At 35.0% G+C, this 21,684-nt stretch overlaps 1 protein-coding gene and 1 long non-coding RNA gene across 2 annotated transcripts in view; both read left to right on the top strand.

Moving 5' to 3' along the window:
* Window positions 1-4,518: 4,518 nt before the first annotated feature.
* LOC143242219 (uncharacterized) overlaps window positions 4,519-21,684 on the top strand; it is a 280,724-nt gene continuing 263,558 nt past the window's right edge. The window contains exon 1 of the mRNA XM_076485586.1: window positions 4,519-4,578. The gene's annotated coding sequence lies outside the window, so the exon portion shown is untranslated. The remainder of the gene's footprint in view (window positions 4,579-21,684) is intronic.
* Window positions 6,254-20,862, top strand: LOC143242541 (uncharacterized). Its single transcript, XR_013022893.1, has 3 exons — window positions 6,254-6,370; window positions 20,481-20,568; window positions 20,742-20,862. It is a non-coding gene; the product is annotated as an uncharacterized LOC143242541 (long non-coding RNA).

Here is a 21,684-nt window from a genome sequence, read left to right as displayed (position 1 = left end):
TCAAGGTATTTGAAAATCTCAAAATTTCGTCATCATCACATTGACGTCGTAGTCTATCATGAAAATATGTGATAAAATATGTTATAAAACTCTTTAATATAGCTGGGCAAATAAAAAAGAAAATGCAAGATAGTATAAATGTATTCAAGTTATTTATATTAATTCAATTTATTTATATAAAACTGATTAGTAGATAAGACATTTGCTACTATGAGGAGGGAAAGCTCAATTGCAGTCTACTCAGGCATGAACTTGTAGCTCTTGCGTTTGTGGACTGTCTCAGGGCATTCTCGTTTAATGCTCCAGCAGTAATCTGCCATCATATGTTTGTCCCATCTCCCTTGGTAACGCTCTTCCATGGTCTTGAGGTCCTGATGGAACCGCTCGCCTTGCTCGTCACTTATAGCTCCTGGGTTCTCAGGGAATCTATCAAGATGACTGTACAGGTAATGGAGTTTGACACTCATGTTACATCCAAGGTCGCGAAAAGCTGACAACATATTCGTTACAAGGGTTTCATAGTTGTCAGCTTTTTTTATTACCGAGAAAGTTTGCCATCACCGCCACAAATGAAAGCCATGCAGTCCTTTCCTTGTCGTTCATCTTTCTGGCAAATTCTTGATCACGCACAAGTGCACGAATCTGTGGTCCATCAAAACACCTGTCTTGATCTTCTCGAAGGACAAACCAGGGAGCACAGAAAATATGTGTTGGAAGCATTCACCGTCAGTATTCAACGCCTTCATAAACTTTATATGCAAAACGGCTCGTTTGGGTTGAGAAAATATTTTACACAAACTGTTTCATCAAGCCCAGCATGATATGGAGAGGAGGAAATATGATCTTTTCCTCAAATGACAGACAATTGGATCGTTGACAATATTTGGCATACCTGCCTTCAGAGTCTCACGTATGGGCCACTCCTTCTGGTTCCAGTGCTTTTCTCGAGCTCGGCTGTCCCACATGCAAAGATAGCAGGGGTACTTTGTAAATCCTCTTTGTTGACCTAGGAGGAAAGTAACCATTTTGAGGTCCACACAAATTGTCCAGTTGTGCTCGTGGTATTTTAGTAGGTCAGTCACAGTCTTAATGACATTATATTCCTCTCGTAAATACACAGAGTGTCCAATTGGAACAGCTGCATAGACATTGTCATTATGAAGTAGAACGCACTTCAAACTTTGCTTAGAACAATCTAGAAATAATCGCCAGTCATTTGGATGGTATACTGGCATCCCTAATTCCTGGAGAAGACCTGAGATATTATGACAATAAACAAACATATTCTCCTCTGTAAAATATGGCACAAAAGCCTGCTCCCGATTTCGGAAGTATGACACTTTAGTTGTATGGCTCAGCTGATTCTTTTCTTGCATCCTGGAAGCTAACACTTCAGCTGCATTTTTGGAGAGACCCAAATCACGCACAAGGTCATTCAACTCTGGCTGGCTAAACTGTTGAGGAGTTAATGACTGTGGGGTCTCATAAGAAGGATCGCCAGATTCTGAAAGTATTTCTTGAGTTTCATCAGCAGTCTCTTGCTCTTGGTCACTACCCACATCTTCAGATGGAAGAAATCCTTTCTGGGATTGGGAGCTCATCAGAGTGCAGAGTAGGTCGGATTGCTGAGGGATACTAGGATATGATTTTGTGTCTGTTTTTCTTGCCAATGCCCTTTGTATTGACCAGACAAAAATAGCAGTCAGTTGTGTGGTCCATCGGTTCTCGCCATCATGGGAATTCCGAAAGGTAAACCCTTACGTTTCCTTTTGTCCAGTCACGCAGCATTTCCTCGCATATGACACACAATATGTGGGGCCCATTTCTTGTCTTGGTCACCAAGAGCAACAAAGTACGCTTTATAAGCACGCCTCAGAAATGATGTTATATTACGCCTTTGATGAATAAGCGTGAAGCATCCACAAATATAACAGAAAGCGTCCGGCTTGTTCTCACATTGACGTCTCCTTGTAGCCATGATCAGCTGAAACAAAATCTAAACAATTTTAATATCTCTGTTGATAACATAAACATGTAAGTAATTAACACGTTTTGCGATGGGACCCACCGGTGTCCCACTATTGTCTTACCTAACTCAGAATATAGCTTTGAAGCTGACAGATGTTAGTTGCCGGTTTGCCAAAAATCTTGTAAATTAAAAGTATCATCTTCAAATTATAATACATAAAACATTTGAAATATAGAACAAGATTTATTGAAGTTTATTAATATAGATATAAAAGTGTTTCTTTATATTGAAGTTTATTTTAATAAAAGTGTGTTTGCTCTTGTATTACAAGGAATTATTTGGTTTATCGTCTAATGATGTTAGATTCTCTGTTTAGTATTTAAATGTTACATGTAGTATATTTATTTGAGTTGCACTGTTAAATTTAAAAACGTGAGATTGTATTTCTTTGTGTTACATAAATGTTGTTTTGAGTTTCGGGCTTGTTTCTTTGACGTAAAATACGTGGAAGTTGCCATAAAGTATTTTATAAATGATATTAGTATTGTATTTGCTTTATTTTTTTACAAGAATTTAAGTAAAACTCACAACTGGGTGAGTATCGTGTTGTTGACTGAGGTTTCTCTATATCACCGTTATCTCAAATCTCCTTCCTCATTGCTTTATAACCTAGAAACGTCGAACTATATATGAATTCTGTAATAAAAAGTTTTAAATTACCCATTGTAGAATGTATGCAAAATTTATTAGCTTCAAGTTGGTTCCTCAGAAATATAAATGCATGGAATAGATTATTACAACATTGTTAAAAGTACTTACAAGGAATTATTACTTCAGAGATAACATGAAATCAGTTTTTCTTAATTTTAATGAGAGGAAATGTCGATGTTGGAGTGTGGTATGAATAAGTATTGGTAAACATATCCACATATAATTACTTTAAATGTTACTATCAATACTCCACTCTTTGTTCGTCCATATACTAATACATCTAATCAGGACTTCAGTAATGGGTGATATTGCCCAACTCCAAGGTGCTAAGTGGGTCGGCAGATTATTTGAAGATGTTGATATTGACAGCTGTAACATACTCTTGGAAGATGCATCACATTCCATCAGGTGATGCTAAAGATGCCTTGAAAAGAGTTATTTTAGGGTAGTGATGAAGACGAACGCGTAATCTTATCGGTACTCCTGTAATTAACATACAGTATTAATGAAAGACTGCCACGGACGTTCATAGCAATAATACTTTACAGTTTATAGGGATTAGAAGCCATACCAAGACAGTTTTGAATAAGCAACCTGGCATATAATGTGACTCAGTCTGATATAAAGTCACGGTAGAACAGAATTTATCAGAACAACTTTATGACATAGCTTAACATTTCGTAAATGGTGTGATGTAACCGAAAATTCGTTACTTTTGGGAAAGGTATGTAACAGACCTTTCCAATGTAAATCTTTGTATGCCCACATAATGAAAATATATTCAAATGAGAATTTTAATTTTTAGAAACAAAGATGTTTATTGTACTTAAGATCATCGAAAAAATAATTTCGGTTCGAAGACCTGCAACAAGTCGTACGAACAGAAATGCCAGAGATAAAAACCGTTGAAGTGTCCCAGACGACAGTACGCAGAAAAAAAAAAAAAATCTCAACCTGGGAACGAGATCACCCGCTGAATAATTCAATAGATATGCATGTTATTGTACACACAGATATACCAGTCACGTGACTGATGTAGTAACTATTGATTTCTTTGTGATCAGAGACGAGATGGATTATAGAAAATCTGTGGAGAGAAGTGGTGAGGTTCCAAAGTTATTTTGATATAATGAACTCAACTTCGGTATACTGAAGAAAAATCTTATAAACTGTAAAGACACAAACTGTTTTTTGAGAACGTATTCTGAATAAACAATACTTTAAATTTACAGCAAAAGGTGTTAGATCCAAATATTGTTTATCTTGATAAATCCACAAAAAATAAAGTATTTGCTTTTGTATTAAGTTCAAATGAAAACTTTACTCGGAATGCATTTCATGCAACTTCTGCATATAAATATCTTATTTGATATTTTGTTGTTTGCAAGACACAATCATACACTGATACATTTTATCAACGTAATATTCCCAAAAGAACCTGTATTTTCATAACTGATATTAACATAAACAATGACAACAGTTTCACGTTTAACTGTGACAAATAAGTATTTTACAAAGGAAACACCAACAGAAATCAAATGTACCAATAAAAAAAAAGATCGTGTGTAATTTCACAAATATCCAAGTTTGTGTGATTAGTTTCATTAGCTAACTTAATCAGGAAGTACATTAAGAAACAAAAGTCTACTGTTAAGAAACTGTTTTGACACGTTTTATTTTTCTCACGAAAAGTAATATTAATGTTGTTATTTTACAACATTATTTATTTTTAATATTATAACTTGTGTGTCATGCTCATTGTGAAAATCCTTAAAATTCTGACGGTGACACAAAACGTGCTGATAAAAATATTAACTCTCTGTTGTTTTCCCCAGTGTATATTCCAGCCGAGAATCTCAACTGTACTCGAGGATACCAAAGAGATGTTAACAGGTGTTGTAAGTATATATGATACTCAATTACTTTAAACTGTTCACATTAAACACAAATAGATGAAAGACTTTTAATATAATGTAGTTTTGATACAATAAGTTTGTTTTTTGATGATAAACTCGTTGATAAGACAATAAAAATTAACACTGAGTAAATAAATGTCTAAAACACATTGTTATAATAAGACACTTCTTCATTACTTCCATGGTTTTTAGTGTATTAAACAGCTTTCCTTTTATTCGGAAAAGCTTTTCCAGGAAGTGGCAACAGTTGTTGTAACGACATAGTATGTTAATATTTCTTTCTCAAAATCTTATATTTACATAGAAACATATATATGATAAAGTGGTATTGTTTTGGTAAAATAGTTAACAATTATATTTATATATATTGCTACACGAGGGTTATCTGCGCTAGCCATACATAATTTAGCAGTGCAAGAGTAGAGGTAAGACACCTACCGCCAACTCTTGGGCTACTCTTTTACGAACGAATACTGGATTTGACCGTCAAATAATAACGCTCCCTCAGCTGAAAGAGCGAGCATGTTTGGTGCGACGGAGGTACGAACCCGCGACGCTCACATTACGAGACGAATGCATGAACCTTCCTGGCCATTCCTGGCGCTGTTTAATATGAAAATATATTATAAATGCAAGAAATATCGTATTTATATCTCACAACGACTGGTACGTGTATAAACGTTTTAAAACGTTATTCTATGCTTATAAATAAAAGTGTTAATATCCATACCAGCCATTCTGAGATACATTTTCATTTCAAGTGGATTTCTTGTCGTGAAGAAATATCGTATTTATTGAATTTAAATTTTAAATATGTTAAATTAAGATTATTGTTGGGTTTAAAGAATTATACACATTACTATTGTTGTTAACTTACATTTGAAGATGTTTTTCTGTTTAACGAAATCGGTAGAGTAAGTAAACTAATTTTAAATACGACTCTCTGTCTTGAGATCCAACTGAAGTGGTTCCGAAGGCTACGCTCCCCTCGGTTTCAAAATGTATAATTACAAGATTCGCTTGGTGGACAGCACTCATTTCGATATGTCTTATTGCTTTGTGGTAAGTTACATGTTATTTTCAATTTCTTTATAATTAAAGTATGTGGAACACAGGGAGTAATCATTTGAAGATATTGGTTTCTGTACTCACACTGCTGTGAGAAACATCTGCTTTCATGTGAGGTACTATATTCATGTATCTGCCTTCTTACGAGATACCATGTTGATATATCTAATTTCAAGCAAGGTATTAATTTGAGATCTCCTCCTTTATATGACGTATTATTTTGGTTCATGTAAAGTACTACGTTCCATGGGTCGAAACATTATAACTGAATACACTTGTCTAAAGAATCCATACAATTATTTGTTAGTTAAGCATGAAACACATTTATAGTTATATCTGTAACCCATTATCCATAACTTATTTAATAATAATATGTATTTTAATGGTCTTGAAACACGTGATTCTTATTTATTTACTTTTTTGTAATGATTGTGCAGCGTTCTTTGTTGTTTCTACAACTGGAAAGAAAAAACTCGGGAATGTTTTGAAAAACCGTGTTTTACACAAACAGCCTGGTGATGAAAAGATAACCACTAATGAATTGGATATATTGGAGGCTATGCCACTGATCACTGAATGTGAGAAAAAAGTCCCTACAAAGAACGTTAAGAAGACAAAAACTAATATACTAAGAAAGCAAAAAGTGACCAAACGAACAACCCTGGAGACGATATATGAAAATGGCCTAGAAGAAAGGAATACATTGGTTCGAAATTTAATTACGTTCTTATTCATCTTACATTATAATTAATATTTGGTACAAGTAAATTCACATTTTTACAGTTAAAAAATTCCATTTTAATGTACGTATACTACGTCAAACTACGTGTACAATATCAAACAGATGTTGCATGTTTAAAATCAGTGTTGTTAATACCTTGAATTATTCACAACTACTGAGAAAAATGTGTTCAAAAAATCTTTAATGTTCAGAGTCGTTTGAATACATGCGATTTTTTTCCAAAATAGACCTACCTGCAAGTGTTAGATGCTATTGAGGTCTGATAAGTCTGATTATCTTTTCTAATGTCCATAGCATTAATAACATGTGGAAAACATAAAGATCAGAATGCCCTTTCGTGATTTTTCATTCACATACATACTACTACCACTGATATTGAATTATTGAATATTTTAAAGCACCATCAAATGCGTGATTTACTCCAAAGTTGCACAAAAATAAGACTGTTTGGATACCATTTCTCTCTGTAACATAAAGTAAATAACCAGTCATTTGGAGTTCAGATCACATAACTTTTCATGTTTAATTTATATAACAATAAATTGAGTAGAACACTTGACATTTAATTATAACCGCACTTTCATCTTATCTAGTAGTTCTTAAGTAGTACCACCGACTACTATGACCAATAGAAAGAGTATTTTATTGGGTACGTAATTCTGACAATTGTTTGTAAATATGTGATCAATAAGACGTTTCTCTGGAAAGGAATGGGATTTTTCAACCCACATATATTTCATGATTGATCATGTTAAAATGGTTTCAAAATACAGACGAAGTTTCTACTTCTGCTACCATTACGAACAAAAATAAATAAGATAATAGATGTTTTTTAAGAACGACTCCACTGACACAATTTCATGAACGTATAATTTTTCTTTCTATCTAATACAAAGTCGATTTTCGTCTATAAGTGATTTTGAGAATTCCATTACTATTTGACTTTCCTTCAAGCCTTCTTTTGGGTCATGTCTGATTCTTTTATATGTTATTAATAATATATAAATTATTAAATCATTATTATTAATGATTCTAAAAAAAACTATGGTCACAATTATTTGGTGCTTTTTAAAAACCAAACTAATCTTATCATCCATTACACAGATATCTGTGTGTTCAACTTGTTTAATACGTTTTTACAGCAGTTTCTTAACTTCACAAATGTGATTAAGATACAAAAAAAAGGATTGGTACAGTTTTCCATGTTGATGATAGCCTCCAGCAGAGAAACTGTTGGTGTGACTTCTAAAATTAACAAATTTTTTCAGTTTAAAAATACCTCTTTGGTTATCCTACACGTTTTTAAGGTGCTTCTGTTTCTATTTCTTCTTTGTGAATATACACTATACTTAAAGCAAACGTGCATCTATACAAATTGAATATAAATATCTTCAAAGTAATGTTAAAAATTCTAGTATTCTTCAGTCATCTGAGAGACTTGAACCACAAGAATGAAAGGATCAGTGCAAAATAAAACACCAGTTTTTACAAATCAAATTATTGTTAAAATTTTTAATTCAAAACCCTTTTTACCACTGAAGTTCTTTTGCCACATTTAGTCCAATTCAGACATTAAACCTCAGGACGTGTGAAACCATTTTCAAAGGAATATGGCCAAAAAATATCTTCGCTTGAAGATTAGCCGAAAAGCTTTTTGCTTCACCATCTCAATCATTTAATTTCCATCTTATAAATATATTTTACGATGCATAAAGAAAAAAGTATTTTCCGTTTTTACAGTCAAGCTTCACTTAAAATTGAAGATAACGTAGACCTGAAACAAAATTTTCGCACACCAGTAGCCAAAGATCGACCTAAAGTGGGGTGTATAAGTAAAATATTGTGTTTCTTTACGTTTACAAATTTTTAGTGAAAACTTTGCGTTCGTGAGGTTGATCCGTCAGAGAGTATCTTGTGTACGTTTAACCTCGTTAACAGTTAAACCTTATAACAGAAAAGCCAGTAATTCCATAACAGTGTTTGTGTGTTTTTTCGTATAGCAAAGCCACAAAGGACTATCTGCTCAGCCCACCGAGGGGAATCGAACCCCTGATTTTAGCGTTGTAAATCCGGATATATACCGCTGTACTAGCGGAGGGCAATTTCATAACACAAATAACGGATGCACATTAGCTTAGACAAAAATATCGCAAACATATGGTTAAATTGATAAAATATTTGTTATCAAATTTTTAGCGGCAGTAAAAGTATATTTCAAATACTTTTCAAACAATAAATAACACATAATTTTTTTCTTTGTATGTACATCTAGCTTGGTTGTTTGTAAAAGTAAGACATTAATATAAAATTCTAAAGTTATAAGTGATACTATTGTGATCATATTCATAATCTTACGTATACATAAGCAATATAAATTATTTTTTAATCAACACACATGGTGGGTGAAATATCAAAGGAAAACTTAATGGCTATAATACATTTAAAAGCGAGATAGGTGATTTCGATTTAGGTCGTCTTGCTGTAAAATTAATATAGTGCAATCAATGAAAATAAGGCCTAAAATCAAAAACTTTGAAATAATCTGTAATATCACGTTTGTAATGATCATCACTGTATTAACGTTTGTATATTCATGCGTCTCACAATTGTACGTCAGTCAACACTAATTCGCTGCTATCTTTCCTTCGTATTCTCTCGCTACTAGTCACTACTTCATTGAGAGGAGTGTATTAAGTAATTGGTTCTTCTCCTACGGGCTTCTATTGTACAAACTAATATAAGAGTGGAACTACGTTCAATTTCGTGGACTACTTCAGAACCTGAAGCAAGCAGTATACTAACGTAAATATAGATTAATTGACCAAAAATAGCCATAGATAACACAGGTCAACAAATTTTTTCGAAATCTCAGTTGCATAAGATTTTTTTTACTTATTCTTACCCTTTGTGACCTGCTAAATTCAAATATGAAAACGGTTCAGCTCTACATGCTCTAGTTTTAATGCAATTTTAAGTTTTTCATTCTAGCCGTTTGTGGTCAAATTAACACGTTTCCTGCGATGCCTATATTGGCAAACCGGCAACTGCTGCGATGCTCTTGTACATCTGTCAGCTTCAGTGCTGCATGAGCTATGATAACGTGAGGTTGTCGTTACACTTGTCTCTTGCCTGCAACTTAGTTAAAGGTAAGACAATAGTGGGACACCGGTGGGTCCCATCGCAGGAAACGTGTTAATTACTTACATGTTTATGTTATCAACAGAGATATTAAAATTGTTTAGATTTTGTTTCAGATCTGATCATGGCTACAAGGAGACGTCAATGTGAGAACAAGCCGGACGCTTTCTGTTATATTTGTGGATGCTTCACGCTTATTCATCAAAGGCGTAATATAACATCATTTCTGAGGCGTGCTTATAAAGCGTACTTTGGACTTGCTCTTGGTGACCAAGACAAGAAATGGGCCCTACATTGTGTGTCATAACTGCGAGGAAATGCTGCGTGACTGGACAAAAGGGAAACGTAAGGGTTTACCTTTCGGAATTCCATGACCTGGCGAGAACCGATGGACCACACAACTGACTGCTATTTTTGTCTGGTCAATACAAAGGGCATTGGCAAGAAAAACAGACACAAAATCTCATATCCTAGTATCCCTCAGCAATCCGACCTACTCTGCACTCTGATGAGCTCCCAATCCCAGTTTTAAAGGATTTCTTCCATCTGAAGATGTGGGTAGTGACCAAGAGCAAGAGACTGCTGATGAAACTCAAGAAATACTTTCAGAATCTGGCGATCCTTCTTATGAGACCCCACAGTCATTAACTCCTCAACAGTTTAGCCAGCCAGAGTTGAATGACCTTGTGCGTGATTTGGGTCTCTCCAAAATGCAGCTGAAGTGTTAGCTTCCAGGATGCAAGAAAAGAATCAGCTGAGCCATACAACTAAAGTGTCATACTTCCGAAATCGGGAGCAGGCTTTTGTGCCATATTTTACAGAGGAGAATATGTTTGTTTATTGTCATAATATCTCAGGTCTTCTCAGGAATTAGGGATGCCAGTATACCATCCAAATGACTGGCGATTATTTCTAGATTGTTCTAAGCAAAGTTTGAAGTGCGTTCTACTTCATAATGACAATGTCTATGCAGCTGTTCCAATTGGACACTCTGTGTATTTACGAGAGGAATATAATGTCATTAAGACTGTGACTGACCTACTAAAATACCACGAGCACAACTGGACAATTTGTGTGGACCTCAAAATGGTTACTTTCCTCCTAGGTCAACAAAGAGGATTTACAAAGTACCCTGCTATCTTTGCATGTGGGACAGCCGAGCTCGAGAAAAGCACTGGAACCAGAAGGAGTGGCCCATACGTGAGACTCTGAAGGCAGGTATGCCAAATATTGTCAACGATCAATTGTCTGTCATTTGAGGAAAAGATCATATTTCCTCCTCTCCATATCATGCTGGGCTTGATGAAACAGTTTGTGTAAAATATTTTCTCAACCCAAACGAGCCGTTTTTTGCATATAAAGTTTATGAAGGCGTTGAATACTGACGGTGAATGCTTCCAACACATATTTTCTGTGCTCCCTGGTTTGTCCTTCGAGAAGATCAAGACAGGTGTTTTGATGGACCACAGATTCGTGCACTTGTGCGTGATCAAGAATTTGCCAGAAAGATGAACGACAAGGAAAGGACTGCATGGCTTTCATTTGTGGCGGTGATGGCAAACTTTCTCGGTAATAAAAAAGCTGACAACTATGAAACCCTTGTAACGAATATGTTGTCAGCTTTTCGCGACCTTGGATGTAACATGAGTGTCAAACTCCATTACCTGTACAGTCATCTTGATAGATTCCCTGAGAACCCAGGAGCTATAAGTGACGAGCAAGGCGAGCGGTTCCATCAGGACCTCAAGACCATGGAAGAGCGTTACCAAGGGAGATGGGACAAACATATGATGGCAGATTACTGCTGGAGCATTAAACGAGAATGCCCTGAGACAGTCCACAAACGCAAGAGCTACAAGCGGAAATTCATGCCTGAGTAGACTGCAATTGAGCTTTCCCTCCTCATAGTAGCAAATGTCTTATCTACTAATCAGTTTATATAAATAAATTGAATTAATATAAATAACTTGAATACATTTATACTATCTTGCATTTTCTTTTTTATTGCCCAGCTATATTAAAGAGTTTTATAACATATTTTATCACATATTTTTCATGATAGACTACGACGTCAATGTGATGATGACGAAATTTTGAGATTTTCAAATACCTTGATTGCAAAAAAAGTAGAGCACTGAGGAAAAAACTAACGTCAGATCTGAAATCAGGGCAAGAAATTATGTAATACCAATTGTTTGATATAAATGCAACAAAAATTTTGTTGACCAGTGTAATTATTTCTCTCTGCACTGTACGCTCTATGTGTAGCTTTGTTTTCTGTTTCTAAGTGAAATAACACTGTTACTATGGGCACAGAGTATACTTATCTGAGTGATGTCGTGAACTGATGTAACATTGTCAGGTGAAAAAAACTTTCTGTAAAAATAGTGATATTAAATTTAATTGTTTTCTCCTTAACTGGGAAATTATAACATGTTTGTATTATGCGGTGCCAAATTAAGTAAATTAACCGTAATAAACAACAAAGAAAACTTTCTTAAGATTCAGCGTGAAATTTAGGTACAATCAAACATAATATACACAAAGTTTCTCTTTGCAACTTCTTTCTTAAACCAGTCTTAGTAGGTAATGTATGATATTAATCAAAATAAGGCTGATAATAAACATATTATAATACACTGGTATTTGCGATGAAGAACCCGTATAGTTACGGATACGTTTATTTTTCGCATTTCATAAGCCATAATCTTATTTTTTATTTGTGTGTGTGGGGTAATTCTCCAAGTGTTCCAAGGCCTTAAATATACACCACATGTTATATTATATACGTAAATTCATATAAATACACACACAGTGGTACCTCGGTCCTCGAACGACTCCCTTCTCGAAGAATTTAGTTTTCGAACATATTATTTGAAAAAAAAAATGTCTCGGTTGTCGAACATAAACTCGGTTCTTGAACCAAGCTTGGCGTGGGCCGAAAATGGTCGAAGGGTCGTTCGGGTCATCAGACGGGTTATTTCGGGGGTTCGGGCTTAAAATCTGCTGTGAACGTTCTGGTTTTTACTTCTTTCCAAATATTCTGATTAAATAAGCCACCATGGGGTCAAAGAAGTATAATAAAAGTAGCAAACCAAAAAGAAAAGTTGTTAGAGCCACAATAGAGGTGAAAAAAATCTCATAGCGAAGTATGAGAATGGTGTTCGCGTGTTTAACCTTGCTACACAGTTTGGTATGGTGAAGTCTACAGTCTGCACCATACTGAAAAATAAAGAGTTCATCAAAGGAGCTGATATTGCAAAAGTAGTGACAGTGCTTACGAAACAAAGATCACAAACAGTGGAAGAGGTAGAAAAACTGTTATTGATTTGGGTAAACGAAAAACAGTTATCTGGTGATAGCATTTCTGAGACCATCATTTGTGAGAAAGCAAAGAAGTTACATGCTGACCCCCTGAAAAACACCGCTGGAACGAGTACTGATACAAGCGATGCCTTTAAGGCTAGTTTGGGATGGTTTGAAAAAGTTAGAAAGATAAGTGGCATACACAGTGTGATGAGACATGGGGAGGGTGCCAGGCAGAAACAAACCTTATTAGACAAGTTTTTAGTGAGAAATAGGTCAAGTGAGTCTCAAGCAGGTTGTAGCGGTGCAAAGCGACAGAAAAGAGAAAGAACCCCAGAAGTAGAGTTACCTGACGTTTTTATGGAAGGTGACACCCCTTCCAAACAATAATAACCCTCTTACTCTCCACGTTCCTTACCACCTTTCACTTATGCCATCAGCTCAAAACTAACTGCTCAAGTTTCGAGTCATTGCTGAAACGTTTGCTTCCGGGAAATTTTAACTGAAAGAAAATGTATTTTTTTTAAAAAAAACACGTGGAGCTTTGGTTCCGAAGCACAATAATAGATTTATCCATGGATGGTGGATCCGGAGGGGACAGGTGCCCCTCTTTTCTTTCCAAAGTAGTAAAGTTTTCTTTTCCAAAGGCAAAAACTATAGCATAAAAGGTATAGCGAAGTTTGTAACAACAGTGTGTAGAGTCTTAAAATGCAAGTTGGGTTGAATTTACTAAGGTTTTTACCGGCTCGATTATTTTTATTGGGATAATTGATAAATTGGACATCAGTTTGTATTTATTGAAAATGGTGAAGCTGGTGGGTTTTAAATTATCGAAATATAGAATTGTTTGTTTATAAGTTTTCTTCTGTCGAAAGACTTGGGGTGACTATTTTCCCACAAGTAGCTGAAGAGAGTAAAAGGCATTTGAAACTGAGATACTGTGTGTTCAAGCACTCAACTCCTGCCCCTTAGCTGATTCTCCATAGTTGCTGACTAGTTTGATATCTGCGTTTGGATCATGTCTGATAGATAGAACATCCTCAATGTTTTTGGGAGCTGTTACAACTTGATGGTAATGCAAAAATCTGGTAATGAGTAACATTTTTAGTTTTTTTTAAGTTTGATTTTAAGGTTTTGGTTTTAATTTGTGTATGTATGTGTATATATATATTGTCACTGTCAAGCTTTTAAGAGTTTTATCTATTTCAAGGGCTTAACATGTCCTTGTGATTAGAATGCTCCTCTCGCAATCTGGGGGAGGGGTCACAGGTCGGAATTCCATCACAAAAAATGCTGTCCTTTTCTGCCGTAGGCTATCGTTTATAATTCGGGACAACTAACGCAGGTATCTCAGGTATAATTTTGTTTTATTATTTAAGAAAAAAAAATTTCATGAAAAATTTAGTGATTATATCATTCAAAACTTCGCCTCTGTTTGGTTTGCCGACTTGATCACAAAGTTGAACAATGATAATTAGTTAAGTGTGGATATCACTAGGGGTTCAGATGGGTGTGACTGTTTTTACACGCAATTATCCGTTTTTCGAAACGCGCGAAGAACAAACAATCTAGATGTGAACTAAACATACTACCTCAGGGTATTCAAACTTACACGGTACACGACGACTTCTTATATACCTGATGCTAATGTAATAGGCGGTTTTTATTGTTTCAGACTGAACATACACTAAACAGGAGTTCAGTCTGTTACCACACTTACAGAGTCTAATGGGTTATTGTTGTGTTAGAAGAAGTAGGCTAATAAATAACGAAACAAACGGCATTCTTGGCCTTAATGTGACCAAATTTGATAAGTGTAACCTGTAAGAAAACTATGCTTTCCTTTGTAAATGTGAACAGGGGCTTTGAAGCAATAGAATTGATATGTGTAATAGACGTTGCCATGGTGGCTATTCGTTACACATTGTATTTTCATATTATCGTATAAACACACATTATAGATGTGATAACTGTTTTGGAACTACACGTAACAATGGCTTACCTTTTCTTCTCAACTTCTCATATCTTGAAGAATCTACATTATCTATGTCAAGGTCTCTTCGTGTGGTTGGATGGTAACAGTAACATCGTCTTGAAGTTAACGAGTCCATTAAAGCTACGTGTGGTTAATTGGGCTTTAATTTCAAATTATGTTTTTAATTGGTTACTTCATATTTTGCGGTAATGTTGGAAATATTTATATTTTAAATAACTCGAAACAGTTTTCTCTTTTGGACCAGTTTAATAATGTGATGTTCCCTCATTACAGATGCTATTTCGAAAACAGCATCACGTTTCGACAGTTCGAACCTTGGACATCTGTGTCATCAGACTACAATTTTTTTTTAGCGTACAATTATTGTTTCTCATCCCTGAGTGCACTCAACTCAGTTGGTGAGACACTCGCTTTGCTCGAAAGAACTCAAATATATATTTTTAAAACTTTATTACCATGTTAAAAAATTGTTTCCCAAGTAATAGTTATTTCATGCCCTTCAGACAAGGGCTTGAGGACTAGTACCTTTTGTAAGAGGGAGAAAGAATGTAGTAACTTGATTTGTTAAGATGTGTATTAACAGCAGTAATTAATGGGTCACTAGATAACTAGAGAAGACAAACCTAATAAATAATGTGTTAATCTTATGAATGGGACAGTGACTTGTTATAAAAACATAATGGTTCCTTGAGAAACACGTGTTGAGTCATTTTGAAAGATGTCCTAATTATGTGATTCAGAATCATACAAATTGAAAACATACTTTGTTTCTTTCACATGAAGGCCCTTGTGGACTGTACAATACTAGAAAACGGATTTCAATTCAAATGGTGAGAAGAACACAAAGAGCCCTTTGTGTAGCTTTGTGTTTAATTGCAAACAAATAAATCTTACTTGAGGACGGATACTATTTTCATGAATTAAGCTATTTCTTTCTGTTATTTACATGCAATATTTCCATCTCGCTGTCTTCAAAGCAGGTCATCTCAGACATTATTTAAAATGAATGACTTTGATTCTTGTTCTATGATAAACTAATAAAAGCAAACACGAATAACAGTAATCTATTACAATATTTTTCTCTACAAAAAAGAAAATAACAATCGAGCAACCAAACGATCAGGAAAATTTCTAAATATGAAGAGAAGGAGTATTCATAATAATCAAAAGTCAGAGAAATTTCCAAACATGGAGGTGTATGGTAACAACCAAAGAGATTTCCAGAAATGGAGGGAGGAATTATTCAATAATAACTAGAGAAGCGCAGACATTTCCAAACATAGAGGTACGGGGCATTCTGTAATGACAAAACAGCCAGGCGTATTTTCAAGTATAGAAAGAAGAATTATTCAGTTATAACATAACAGACAAGGACATTTCCAAACACGGAGGAAGAGATTATTTAAGAAATAATTTCCTTGATTTACTAAAAATAAAGCAAATGTGAATTAATTCTGAAAAACATAAAGATTCATTATGAAGGAGGCGATAACTCACAATAAAAAAATATGTTGTCTTGCTATGAAAGAAAATAAGACTTTTCGGAAGACTCATTAAGAGAGACAATGCCTTATTATAAAACTCATGTTAAAGTATTGTAAGAGATGTGTTAATTGTTATCGTCCAATAGCGATATCATGCTCAAGAATTTCTGATGAACAAAACAATTTACTGAAATTTGACAAAAATGCAAAGAAAATTTGAAAACAAGCATGTGTTTGTTTGGAATTAAGCACAAAATTATACAACTAACTATTTGTGTTTTGCCCACCACGGGTATCGGAACCACATGCTAGTGGTGTGAGTCCACAGGCATACCATTGTACCGTTGGGGGGTCACAACAAGCACGTAAACAAAATTATTAATTCAAAATAGGCTTCTTCTTAAATTTCTGGTCCTTTGCATTGATATGATTAACTATTGTCAGATGTAAAAGATTACGGACTCTTGTTGATTCTGTTGTTGTTATTGTTTTAAATTAAGCATAAAGCTACAAAATGAGCTATCTGGGTTCTGCCCACCACTGGTATTGAAACTCGGTTTTTAGCGTTTTTAGTCCGCATACATATAGCTGAGCCACTGATGGGGGGTATTGATTCTACAATCTCCATGAATTCCTTGTATTCTGCGTTTAGTTGTGGGAATGCTTTGATGCTTTGAGTCAATCTGATGTTTAAATTACCCAAAGACATTATCCTTCCATCTGAATGGCCTTCTTACAGGTTCCATCCTCTTATAAGACTTTAAATACTAAATGTTCTCACGACCCCGTCCCCTTAGAAATGTTACGTTTCTGAGTGCAATTCCGACAAGTTTCATTTTTATGCAAAGCATTAATTACCTATGTTTCTTTTTCCCCATTAGTTTAGTTGCGTAAACAGAAACAAGTGTTGTTTATTTCAAACTAATGTTTAAACATTTGTTTTTATATTTGTTTGTGAATTTAGCAAAAAATACTTGAATGATATTTGCGCTCGCTGTCCCTAATTTTGAACTCATAGATTAGAGGGAAGGCTGTTAGTCAGCCACGACTACTTTTACCAACCAAGAGTGGATTTGGCCATAACATTATAATTTCCCCATGGCTGAAAGGCCAAGGTTGTTTGATGACGGGATTCAAATCTTTAGGCCGCAGATTGCGAGTCAAGTGCCCAAACCTTCACACTACTCCAGACTTTGTATAAAGGAAATAAATAATTTTCTCCACCCAGTCCATACCCATTAGTCCCTAATGGTGAAATGGAATTACGTCACGATAACAGCCATAAAGTTAGTAACTGTTTTGTTGCAAGTATAAAACAAAGACATCCATCAAGAGAGACTCTGTTTAATTTTATGTTAACACAAAAACTCTACCGAACTTAAAAGCTCAGCAAAGCTGCGAATAAAAAGAATGTACAGATGCAACTTAGACATCTTCGTACTTAACTTCTATCCTAATACGAGAAGTAACACAATACACTTGCGCAATTACTCCAGATCCATCTGTCGGTAAGTATACGGACTTACAATGCTAAAATCCGAGGTTCAATTCCTCTTAGGGGAAAGAGTATACATAACTCATTAGTACCTCTGCACGACAACAACTCCACTATCTTCGTGACTCACAGTAATAATAATACTTCTTCCTACTTAATTCTTTTCATTTTGACTCCCACAAAGAGTCAATTGATTAATTCCATCCACGTAGATTTTGTATGTGAATACGGGTTTTGAAAGATTCCACCCATTACAAATAGTTATAAACACAATTTTAAACATAATCATCACACTCATCACTGGAACCATTAGTCATTCTTGACAAATAGTATTTTGATCAACCAATACACCTCTTTACAAATATATCATATATATCCACAAAGCTATAAACCGTGACTATCTTTACTCATGTAACGTTGATCGTTTCAATATATTTGGTCAATTATCCAACATAATGCAGAGGAATATTAGTGTTTAGCAGTTAAAAACACTAAGAACATCACACCAGATGTGAAGTAACAACACACCAGCTTACTCTGTGTTTCAGTCAAAGTAGTTTACCACATTTTCTTGTTCTCTGTTTCAGTTACAGCTGTTTAAAAGGTCAGCTTGCTCTGTGTCACAGTTATAGATGTTTACTACGTCAGCTTACTCTAGGTCTTCGTCATAGCTGTCTACCACGTCAACATATTCTCTGTTTTAGTTACAGCTGTTTATCACATCAACTTATTCTCTGTTTCAGTTATAGCTGTTTCCCACGTCACCTAACTCTGTGTTTCAGTTTTTGCTGTTTACAACGTCAGTTTGTTTCAGTCATAGCTCTCTACCACATCAACTTATTCTATGTTTCAGTTATAGCTGTTTAAACGTCTGCTAACTCTGTATTTCAGTCATACCTCTTTAGTATATCAGCTTACTGAACGTTTCAGTTATAGCTGTTTCTTACGTCAACTTACTCTATATATCAGTTATAGCTGTTTCTTACGTCAACTTACTCTATATTTCACTAACAGCTGTTTACCACGTCAGTTTACTCTATGTATCAGTTACAGCTGTTTACTACGTTAGCTTGCTCTTTGTTTCAGTTATAGCTGTTTCTCACATCAACTTACTATAAGTTTCAGTTATAGCTGTTTCAGTCACAACTGTCTACTACGTCAGCTTACTTTGTGTTTCAGTCATAAATGTCTACCACGTCAGCTTACTCTATGTTTCAGTTACAGCTGTTTCTCACGTCAACTTACTCTATGTTTCAGTTACAGCTGTTTCTCACGTCAACTTACTCTATGTTTCAGTTACAGCTGTTTCTCACGTCAGCTTACTCTATGTTTCAGTTATAGCTGTTTCTCACGTCGACTTACTCTATGTTTCAGTTATAGCTGTTTCTCACGTCGACTTACTCTATGTTTCAGTTATAGCTGTTTCTCACGTCAACTTACTCTATGTTTCAGTTATAGCTGTTTCTCACGTCAACTTACTCTATGTTTCAGTTCAAGGTGTACATAATGACAACAAAACATTCTAAGACACTTGAACTTCCTCCTGATGGCATCAAAACAAACATCCAGTGGCATGTTCTAAGTATTACTTGGTAACATTAATATGCATCCAATGGCATGTTCTGACCGTCTCCATACTGTAGTCACATTACTCACCTATCTGAAGACACTAACATGTACTTTCGACCAAAAGTAATATGGTCATAGCAAGAATTTTATGGTAAAATTATATTCCTTAAGTTATATTCATGTCTTATGGCTAAAACTGTATTTTTTTTTCAGATTTAGTTGTGTTATTTGAGCAAAGACAATAACTTTGTTTTCCAGTGTCAAAACTTTGAGGCTTCCCTGAGCCTATGAAAGGTGACGAAAGTTCTGTTTAAGTGCAACGTTTTAATCACATACCTCATAATTGATTTATTTTGGAATTCATCACAGAAGATGTAAACAACAAAAACTGATTTTAAATGTAATTTTCACTCTTATTTTAATCTTATTAAAGTTCTGATTTGAAGGAATGCGAATAAATGCACAAATACGAGTTTTAAAGGTCCTTGTGGATTAAATATTTTAGTGCACACTAAATAACACGCAGTGCTCGTAACTACCTGGCAATGGAATATTTCTCTAGCTGCTTCAGAAAAAGAATTTCAAGATTAAACTGAGGCTAAATTACAAAGACACTAAATCTAAACGGAAAAACAAGCCAAGCTGAAAGTATAAAAATAACCAAGCCTAAGGCCCGGCATGGCCAAGCGCGTTAAGGCGTCTGCTTCGTAATCCGAGGGTCGCGGGTTCGCGCACGAGTCGCGCCAAACATGCTCGCCCTTTCAGCCGTGGGGGCGTTATAAGGTGACGGTCAATCCCACTTTTCGTTGGTAAAAGAGCAGCCCAAGAGTTGGCGGTGAGTGGTGATGACTAGCTGCCTTCCCTCTAGTCTTACACTGCTAAATTAGGGACGGCTAGCACAGAGTAGCTTTGTGCGAAATTTCAAACAAACAAACTAAGCCTAAAATACGAAAACCAGTCAAGCTAGAGGTACAAAAGCAAGAGAATCTCAATCACTAGGTATAAAAAGATGAAAAAAAGAAAGTAATATATATTCAAAAATGTAATTTATAGAAAACTTACAATCTTTATTATCTTTACTGCTAGATTATTCAACGTTATCTGAACTGCTACACCTTCATACACCGGATACAGCGACCTTATCTACCACTAAAGAAATTGATCTACTGCACGGGTTAGTTATGTATTAGTTTTTATTCTCAGTTTTGGAAACAACGGATAACACACAATTTGGCAACTAATTAAAAATTCTATTTTTTGTTTCGTTTGAAAAGTATTTAAACATTTGACTGAATACAAAAGATCTGTTGATTTTTCTGATTTTTTGTGTCTGTTTGTTTTGTATAGATGTGGATGGTCTGACAAATGAAGTTGGAACCCCACGTCCCTCAGAGGACATCTTTTCTTTCTTTCCATCGCAGTGACCTCTGGTGGGTCTTCAATTATTATCTCATTCTTTCTCTTCCGCTGATTCTTCAACCTCAGGGACATCTGGTTTCTCATTTGGACTCTGTGATCTAACAATGTTGTTGTTGATATTGTTGTATTTGATCTTCTGTTAAATTATTGTAAAAACTAACAAAACATTCCTTAAGAAAATTCAGTGGCTTTTTCGCACCTTTTTCTCCAGTAAAAATTAATCACACACTGCTAGAATGTCATGTTTAATATGGTAAGCTTCATGGGATATCAAGCTGTTGTTGAGACGATTAGCTTAATCTAAAGACACAGCGACCCGAAATATTTCAAAACACTGGTCGTAAATAAAATACAAATCTCCAAAAGAAGTTACTATTTTCAACACAGAATAAACCATATTTCGTCTGTTAGTAAAAATGGCGCTTTATTTTTGATATTTCTTATTCTACTTAGTGTAACAGACCAGGATTCACTAACCGAATCGAATGCAGACATTTTTAACTGAGTGATTAGGTTAATATGAAAATTTAGGTTTCAGTTTTCTTTAAGATACAGACTCGTTTCCTGAAGCCCCCGCCAGAACAGCGATAAGTCTACGGCTTTATAACGTTAATATCAAGGGTTCTATTACTCTTTGTGAGCTCAGTAAATAACCCAATTTAACTATGTTGTAAGAAAACTACACACACTTCCTGAATGAATTTGTAATTGTTTTCCAAATTACACTTAAAATGCAACCTCTTTACGATCGATAGAACTATATACAATTTACCAAAGACACACAGTTAAGCCTAGTATAATTGTAATGCATGTACGATATTTATGAGGGATTTTTAACTCGTTTTGTAGCTCACTATATAATAACCTAAAT

Source organism: Tachypleus tridentatus, unplaced genomic scaffold (assembly GCF_004210375.1).
Source record: "Tachypleus tridentatus isolate NWPU-2018 unplaced genomic scaffold, ASM421037v1 Hic_cluster_2, whole genome shotgun sequence".
Taxonomy (NCBI): Eukaryota; Metazoa; Arthropoda; class Merostomata; order Xiphosura; family Limulidae; genus Tachypleus; species Tachypleus tridentatus.
The sequence above is the reverse complement of the archived record's forward strand: the minus strand, read 5'-3'. Positions and strand labels throughout refer to the sequence as shown.